The sequence below is a fragment of the Mirounga angustirostris genome, unplaced genomic scaffold (genome assembly GCF_029215605.1).
Source record: "Mirounga angustirostris isolate CCGP_5_RB_7025 unplaced genomic scaffold, mMirAng1.0.hap1 SCAF_6, whole genome shotgun sequence".
NCBI classification, from domain to species: Eukaryota; Metazoa; Chordata; class Mammalia; order Carnivora; family Phocidae; genus Mirounga; species Mirounga angustirostris.
Genome location: NW_026991714.1, coordinates 68,613,966 through 68,621,932, shown reverse-complemented (window position 1 = coordinate 68,621,932; position 7,967 = coordinate 68,613,966).

The following is a 7,967-nucleotide window of genomic DNA, read 5'->3' as shown; positions in this document are numbered from 1 at the left end:
TCACAAATGAGCAAACTGAAGAGAAAGAGGTTATGTTACTTCCAGGTGCTCCCACAGCTGGTCAGTGAGGATCTGAACGTGGGTCCCTGGGCTCCAGAACACTTCATCACTGTCCTGAACTGATATCACGATGATAAACAAGCTGGACAAGGTCCCCATGTCACAGAACTTCCCTTCTGGCTCCGGAGACAGAGAGAAGACAGATGGGGGCAGGGCTCAGGTGTGGTCCCCGCCAAGGACATCCCCCTGACTCTCTGATGGGGGGCATGCCAGCCATGGAATCAGGAAACACAGGGCGGGTGGGAGCATGGCAGAAGGTGGACTCGGAAGGGTGGGTTGAGCTTAGTATGGGGTGCACTGGTGTGGGGCTGTCTGTGGGATGGGCCGGTGGCACCATCCAGCAGACAGCTGGAGTCCTACGTGGAGACAGGCCGGGAGGCATCAGGACAGCAGTGACAGCTGGAGACATTGGTGAAAAACTGCATCTAGAAGACAGGCAAAGTCAAGGCCAAGGAAAGGGAGTAAGAGTTTGCAAAAGAAAAGACTGTTAAATGTAATTATGTTAAAATAAGACCCCTGTTCATCCAAAGATATCATTTAAAGAGTGAAAAGGCAGGAAAGAAAACTGGGAAGATGTCTGTAATTCTGATGACCTCCAAGGAGCAAGAATCCAGATTATATGAAGAAGGCACACAGATCAGTAAGAAAAGAATAGGAAAGCGGACGAAAGATATAGGCAGATACTCCCTCCGCAAGCGAGCAAATCCCGGTAACCACTGAATAAATGAAAAGTGCCAGACCTCATCCGTGATCTGAGAAACGCAAATCAAACCCTCATAGATCCCATATTTCACATAATCATGTTGACCCAAAGTAAGAAATCTGGTGATAACAAGCGTTGGTGATGGTATGAAGCAACAGAAACTCGCACGTGTTGCCAGTGGGAATGTGAGTTGGCGTGGGCGCTTGGGGAAGCGGGCACTCATTCTCTGGGACAGCTGAAGATCCACGTCCCCTGACACCCAGAAATTCCATGCCTGCCAGGGTATGGCTGGGAGCTCGCACACACTGCAGGACACACGGGCACTATGGTAGACAATTTCTACAATAGCGCCCAGTGATTCTCACTGCCCGGCATTCTCTCCTCCTTGCAACCCCTCCTCTGGGTGTGGGTTGGACCACCAATGTGCTTCTCACCAACAGAATGTGGCACAGGTGACACTCCTGAGATTAACTCACAAAATAACGTGATTTCCACCTGTTCACACCTTCTCCTGGCCCTCTCACTGGCCCTCCTAGGAAGCCAGCTGCAGTGCTGCCCCGCGTCCGCGTCCCCAGGGCAGGGGGTGCAGGGGGGACCGCTTGCCAACTGCCAGAAACGATCTGAAGCCTTAGTCCAACAGCCTATGGGAAGTGAGTCTTGCCAACAACCCCCCAGGGAACGTGGACGTGAATTCAGTCCAGGCGAACGCTGACATGATCCCGGCCTCGGTCAGCGTCTGGACAGCAGCTGTGGGAGGCGCCGGGGCCGAAGGACCCAGGCAGCCAGGCCCAGAGTCCTGGCTATTTTAAGCCACTAAGTTTTGGGGGTGATTTGTTATACGGAAATAGGTAACCAATACAATCACCAAATTGAGAATCACCCAAATGTCCATCAAATGTCCATCAAAACTAGGATGGACAAATAAACTGCAGATCAGTAACAGTCATACAACAGAGTGTTCGATAGCATCGAAAAGGAATGAGCTATGACTCTATCCCACAACATGGATAAAACGTCCCCCCACCACTCAGCAAGACCGTGGGGGCTTCCACCCTAGGATTGGGAGACCAAGCTCTGTCAACAACTCCAAGCTCCGGAAACGGATGCAGCCTGGTGGACACTGCGGTTTCAGGTTTGTGAGACCGGAGCAGGGATTTCTGACCCAGGAAGCCATGGGACAGCACGCGGGAGCTGTTTTCAGCCAGCAGTCAGGGATCCTCACGCAGCCTTATCTGCACCTTTCCATCCCTGGCCTGGCTCTGGGTACCACTTGCAGCAAGTGCTCCGTCAGCGCCAGCAGGAAGAGTGAGCTGAGGCTGGTGGAAAGCTGTGTGGCTTCATTGCACCCTTAGCAGCCGCACTTGGGGACCGTAGGGCAGGGACTTTCTCTGCGGCGGCCCACAAGGGCCTCTGGGCTTCTGTGGAGCCACCACCATGCCGCCATGCCCTGTAATCTGCAAGTCCTGGGAGGCCCTGTGGGGGGGGCTGGGGGAGGGGACTCACAGGGCGGTAGCTGGGACGGCCATCTGCTACGGGTCTCAGATGTCTGAGGAGTAAAGCATGTCTAGCAGACTCTGGACGAGCTTATTCATGGCTCTCCAGGATGGGCATTACCTGCAAGCTCAGGAGCCCGTGAAGCCTGTGCCTTCCCAGTTTAGCCCTGAGCTCTGGAAGAGCCTCTGGCTGGTGCTCCCTCTTCAGAGAGGAAGTTGCCCTATGTAAGTGGACATCGCCCATCCCTCTGTGCTGGACTCCAGCTTCCCGGCCTTCAGAAATGCCCCCACTGGATCTCCAGAGCCTCTTCCTCCCCTCCCTTCCCCTTTTCTTCACCACCTTCCTCTTTTTGCCAAAGCAGAGCTTTTTATTTCCAGGAGCTGTGTGCAGTTAGCCTCTCTCTTCTCCTCTCCACCAGAGGCCCAGACACGGGCTTTAGACCCAGGGCCCTCTGGCCCCAGGATGGCGGATGACGGGGCCGCTCTCTCCTGGGCCTGGTTTCCTCACCCTCCCCCTCCATCCCCCAGGTCCCCGTCAAGGTGGATGCCTTCCCCCCATGGGGGGCCAGTGAGCGCCCAGCACTCAGCCTGAGCGGGTGGCCCCATGACCTGCGCCCGCACACTGCAGTTTCAGGCTTGGCTGCAGGGTTGCGTGGGTGGTGGTGCTGGGTCGTGCATGCTTCCCTAACCTCCCGGCTCCTAGGCACCATGGGTGTGTCCAGGGGAGACGTTTTCCTGGCAACTCCAGTCCTGAGAACGTGAGAAGGTGAGATGTTCCTTTTCCCTTCCTCTTCTGGGCAGGGAAGGGGTAGAGATGGACCCTGAGTCCTTGCTTCTCTTCTCAACATGCAAGCTGAAGAACATTCTTCGGCCGCACTCAATGGTGAACGGTGTTTGTCTTGACTCCCTTTGTCCCAGAAGGTGCTGGCAGGTGCTGACTATTCGGCCTCCGGGCCATGCTCTGCGACACAGTGGGTCACCTGGATCGGGTCAGACCCAGAGCCGCCAGCTCCCCACCTGGGTCGGCCTTCCCACTGCAGGCGTGGCGGCGCCGGCTTCCTCCTCCCGCAGCTCCCGAGGCTCCCGCGCACAGAGAGGGTCGTCCTGCCTCCTGGCAGCAGGTCCCTGCTGTCCGGTCAGTGCGGCCCTGGGCCAGGGCCTCCTCTTCTCCGTCCCTCGTTGACAGGTGTTCACCGAATCTCTACTCGGCAGCGCTGTGGGCTCCAGACCTGCCAGCCCCGCGTGCAAAGCCCAGCTCTGCGACCCGGGATGGGTTTCTGTCAAAGCCTCAGTTCCTGATCTGTGAAGTGGAAGGGTGATAATAGCCATGTTACCAGGCTGTTGTCAGGATTAAAACAGCACGTGGCCTGAAACTTCGAAGCCTGGCGGTGGTGGGACCACGTGGCTGTTGTCATGGTGATGTGGGAGTGGGGAAGCCCCACATGTCATAGGACCGTGATGCACACACACGCAGGCCACAGAGTGAGTGCCACAGATGTGAGTGCCACAAGACAGCGTAGGGCATGTGGGTTACAGCTGGGCTGGTTCTCTATTGGCCAGGTCCTGCCACAGTCGGGCCTGTCGCCATCACCACCACCAGCGGCTGACCCCGCCCAGCTCTGTGTCAGGTCTCTCGGGAATCCCACTACTTCAAGTCTTCTGATGGATTCTCCTTGTCCCTGTCCCCCTCGTAGCCTCCAAACTCGACTCTTGCCCCCTGCCCCTCCTGCCTCTCACCTGGAGCAGGACTCCGTCCTCCCCGCCCCACGATGCCTGGTCAGTGTGCTACTCATTCCCTCACACACCCTGACACCGTGTGAAGTTGGCTGTGTGTCCACCGTGCACTTGCTTAGTGCAGGAGCACCCCGCTCCATCCAAGCCCCTCGCCGTGGTCAGCCTGTGGCTGCTTTGAACACACGACTAAGTGGAGGGGTCTCTGTGTGGCTAGACCCTCCCGAGCCCCATCCCAGCCTCTCGCCTCCAGCCACAGGCAAACCCCCAGCCTGCTGTCTTCACGTCCCTCCTCTTCGATAAGAGCTCATGACTCTTCTTTTAAAATGATTGTTTCCATTTTAAAGGTGGCACTTGGCTACTGTCCGGCTGGAAGCTCCAGTACTGCAAGCAAGGAAGGGACCACGTGGGTTCGTCACCTATCCAAGTTATAAGCGCTGCTAACACTCGGATGACTTCCTTTCCAAGCTACTGGCTATGCAGTCATCATGTGGCAATGGTAAAATTGGGTGACTTTTTTTAAGAAACAATCTTCGCTCCTGATTGTAAGAGTGCACACATTCACTGCAGAATATTACAGAAAATGACAACGTAAAGCAGGAAAACTTACCGAGATTCTCCTACGTGCCCACATTCTTCCTGCACACGCATGCACGTGCACACACACGCACGCACACACCATACGCGGCACCTCCTTGCAACCACGAAACAGATTCAACCTTACCACGCCTTAAGGAGAATGGACTATGTTATGAAACACTTTGTTGGAAGTCAGGACCGGGAATGCCACCGTGAGAAATGTGCCAGCACTCCTGTCCGAGGCGCCTCTGCCGGTCACCGGCAGCGGCCTCCATAGCTCGGGGCAGTGAAGCCACGGGCCTGGCTCGAGCCCCACGTTCTGCTACTTCCTGGCCGTAGGGCCTCGGATGGTTACTTAACCTCTCTGCGCCTCACTTTCCCTCACCTGTAAAGTGAGGGTCGTAATAGTACCCGCCGCGCCGAGCTGTTTGTCCTTGATTGCTTAGAACGGCGTCCCGCGCAGAACGGGAGTTAGCGAATAGCATTCCCATTTAGCCTCCCAAATGCTCTGCTCTGCAGCAATGCAACCACCACCTGGTTTTGCAGCTGTCACTCAGCAAAACAAAGGCCACGTGGGTGGGAAATTTACCGCTCCCAGCGGCGGTGTCCGCCTGTGTGCGCATGCGCCACCATCAAAGCAAACTTCCCGGGCCGTGCATATGCCCCTGGAGGGGATCTCTGCATCCTGGGGAATAAGCTTCATGTTCGTCTCGTCTTCTCACTCCTCCTCTCCTGAGCTGTGTGTGCGCGTGTACTGCATTGTCAGGGCCACACTGCTTATGCTCTTTTTAAGGAATAATTGACATAAAAGGATATCCACACACTTTAGGTGGAAGATGATACAGAGACTAATAATATTTGCTTCCTGGTATTGTATTATTTTTAAAAAATAAAACAAAAATACTGTACCACTCTCGATGTAGAAAAATCACTATTAAATTTCCTCGGTATTGTGTAGCTGTATCTGACAAAGCCAAAAAAGGTTCTTGGGTAAACCCCCCTGGCAGAACCCTCCGCCAACCCAACGGTTTACTGCTACTCATGGCCGCTGGAGAAAACAATGTTCTCTCAGGGCCCATGAGCACGGGAGAGGTGCCTCCAACCGCGGGCGGTGCTTGCGCTCCACGCCGCCCACGGGGAGAGTGGCCTCCGACCACGCGCGGTGCGTGTGGTGTGTGCGCTCTAGGCCTCATGTGGCGACAGGTGCCTCCAACCGCGGGCGGTGCGTGCGCCCCATGTCACACCGGCTGGCGCTGGAAAGGACGCAGACGCCGGGGGAGGAACAGGTGAGGGGACTCTGCGCGGTCACGCTTTGCTCTGGGAAGCCATAATCAGACTACATTACTAAAATTGGGGTCCAGATCCAGCGAGAGAGGACCCATAAATACATTTGTATGTGCCTTCACCAGTCTCGTGTTCCAAATTTAGCTCTTGGTTGAATGGGACATAGGTTTATGTAACTTTTCCCCAAAATGTTATGTTTTCTATGCCCGTATATAAGAACATTTTTATACAGAATATTTTTATATCACATATCACAAGTAATTTGGCTGGGAATAGTATTCTTGAATTCTTCCTTCACTCAAAGCACGCTGGAGGTAACTAAGAAAATACTTAGCATTGCCTAGAAGTCTGTAACATAAAATCCATTTCTTTGTTCATAATGCAAATGTAAATTTTTCCCTTTTCTGGGAATGGTTATAGTATTTTCTTGCATTTCTTTATAATTGAAAACTACTTCCAGAAGTTTTCTAGAAATGGGTCAATTGCTTTTCCCTGGAATCCAGACTGCGCTTTTGTACTTCGGCTGTAGGCTGTGTTAATTCTGCTCCTGATCCTTTCTGTTTGCTGCAACGTCTTCTCCAGGAACACCTCCCATTCCCATGCTGGGGCTCCACTCTCTTTCCTCCTTCCTTCCTTTTAATGAGAGAGAGCGAGTGAGCAAGCAGGGGCGGGGGAAGGGGCAGAGGGAGAGAGAATCTCAAGCTGACTCCACGCCCAGTGTGGCGCCCCATGCAGGGCTCAGTGCAGGGCTGGATCCCAGGACCCGGAGACCATGATCTGAGCCACAATCAAGAGGCCGACGCTTGACTGAGTGAGCCACCTAGACGCCCCTCTCTCATTTCTGCTCCTCAGAAGGTAAGACTCCCCCTTGTCCCACCTGCTGACTCGCACCTGAGGCTCTGTCTCACACCTACTGCCTCAGACTCGTAGCATTGATGTCTTTGCTCTTCCCTCCGTTTCCTGGAAGTGTTCCTGGAGGCATCTTCACCTTGCTGGCTTAGTAGGTAACAGTTAGCTCTGCCCTTTACTCACACAATGTGGCTTCCCCCCACTTCTTATTGTGAAAAGTTACCAAATGCAAAGGCTGCAAGAATAATACAGCAGTCATCACATAGATTCCATAATCGTCAATGTTTTACAATGTTATAATATATGTGTATTTAAAATATGGACTTGTCTGAAAACAAATTGCAACTATTGTAACATGCTGCCTTGAAGGACTTCAGCGTGCACGTCTCTTAATAGGAAGTTCTCTTTTTTATAATCTCAGTACTACGTCACACCTAAAAACTAATAATAATTCCCCAGTATCCAATAATCAGTCATATTCAGACTTCCCTGACTATCCCCCCAGGGCCTTTCCCCCAAGTTCCGTGCGTGGTCGAAGTTAACACATCACTTTCTGACGTTTGGCCCAGAGCAGCCCCTTGCTCCCCACGCTTTTCCAGGATGTTACATGTACATTGTCCCACATTCGGGATTCGTCTGATTGTTTCCTCTTGGTGTGTTTAGCTTATCCCGTTGCCCCTGTATTTGCTATAACGGGGAGCTAGGTCTGCAGGCGCCCTTCTCAGTGTGATTTCAGTGTCAGGGAAGGAAGCATTGGGCCCTCTGTGGTAAAGATGTATTTCCCCTCTGAGGTTAGCAAGCCATCCATGGGGTGATATCAGGCACCCATGTGAATTTTAACAATCCTGTTGTATGTTTGATTTCACTGTAGGATTTTCTAATCGTCCATGTAAGTAAGACCTGTTGTCTTCATCCTAGACTGTTTTCTCTCAGCTCTGCTTTTTGAGGTCCTATCTTTTACAGAGTGGATTTCTTAGCTTTCCTTTAGGTTTCTGTAGAAAACCTCCTGCCGAGATTGGGACATTGTCTAAGTCTTCAGGGTGATGGATGTTTCCCGTGTCCCACAGCATGCTTCACAGGTTCTGCTTGGGGTTTGCTCTACTCCTTCTCGAGGGGGCAGGGATTCGCCTGGACGAAGCATGTGTCCACAGAGGGGCATGGCCCCCCTGCTCACTCACCTGTGTGTCAGGTTTCCTTTCTGGACTCATCTCTGCCAGCCCGATTCCCACATCTAGCGGCTGGATGACGAGTGTCTTCCCCAGCCTGTT